The following is an 889-nucleotide window of genomic DNA, read 5'->3' as shown; positions in this document are numbered from 1 at the left end:
AGGCATTTGATCTACATACTTTTTTAAATCTCATTCAAGCCCATGGGTATGAGGAATTGATAATGCTTGGCTCCAGATTGTATCCAATCCCTTTTAGCCTTCTATAGCCTCAACTTAGGTCGTGGGCAAACTGAAAATGCAAACAGTTTGGTATTTGGAGGAGGTTTCTGCTGGCTCAGTTCTTTTGTTTGTTATTTTTAATTCATACATCATCTATTTTATTCAGATATTGGTCTCATCACACATAAACCAAGATCACTCAAATAGTAAACCAAATACAATCAGATGCCTTCAAGCCAACGACACCACATTTGCCTATGACCACACAGATATAAAACCACATGCATGCCTCAGTGACCACCAAGCCATTCAGCAGAGCTTCCTTCAATGTGAGCTGTTGGAAGCTACCAGGTTGAGCACTACTGATGAGTTTATGCAGGCTCTGAATAGCCAGCTTTACAGATCTCACCAGGAGCTGGCGGAACCAGCTCTACCTTGGGACTGCCAAAATGTGGCCAACTAAAGCTTTCCAGTAAGTTACAGCCACATTTACTATCGCTGGAGCCTCCTCCACCAGATTGTGGACAAGTCAGGCTGTGGTTTTAGGAGGGCAAGCCTGACGACCCTAACAGGCAGCTGAACGCCATTTCTTGTGTGATTTTTAAAAGATAACTTTTTATTGTTTTAGTAGAATGTTTATACAGCAAGCTGTTAGATGCCGTTCAGTTGGTTCCAACTCATACTGACTTTTCATATACAACAAAGTGAAACCCTGCCAATTCTGCGGCATCTTCAATCTCTGCTGCCCTTCAGACCATTATCGTGGTGGCTATGTCAATCCATCTTTTTTCTTTAAAAAAATTTATTATATTTTGTGTGTGTACTGTCA

At 41.3% G+C, this 889-nt stretch overlaps 1 pseudogene; it reads right to left on the bottom strand.

The window, feature by feature from the left end:
* Nucleotides 1–259: 259 nt before the first annotated feature.
* LOC102852455 lies at nt 260–580 on the bottom strand (annotated as a pseudogene).
* Between the last annotated feature and the right edge of the window lie 309 nt (nt 581–889).

The sequence above is a fragment of the Elephantulus edwardii genome, unplaced genomic scaffold (assembly GCF_000299155.1).
Source record: "Elephantulus edwardii isolate Elephantulus edwardi_28Jun2011 unplaced genomic scaffold, EleEdw1.0 scaffold00028, whole genome shotgun sequence".
Lineage (NCBI taxonomy): Eukaryota > Metazoa > Chordata > Mammalia > Macroscelidea > Macroscelididae > Elephantulus > Elephantulus edwardii.
The sequence above is the reverse complement of the archived record's forward strand: the minus strand, read 5'-3'. Positions and strand labels throughout refer to the sequence as shown.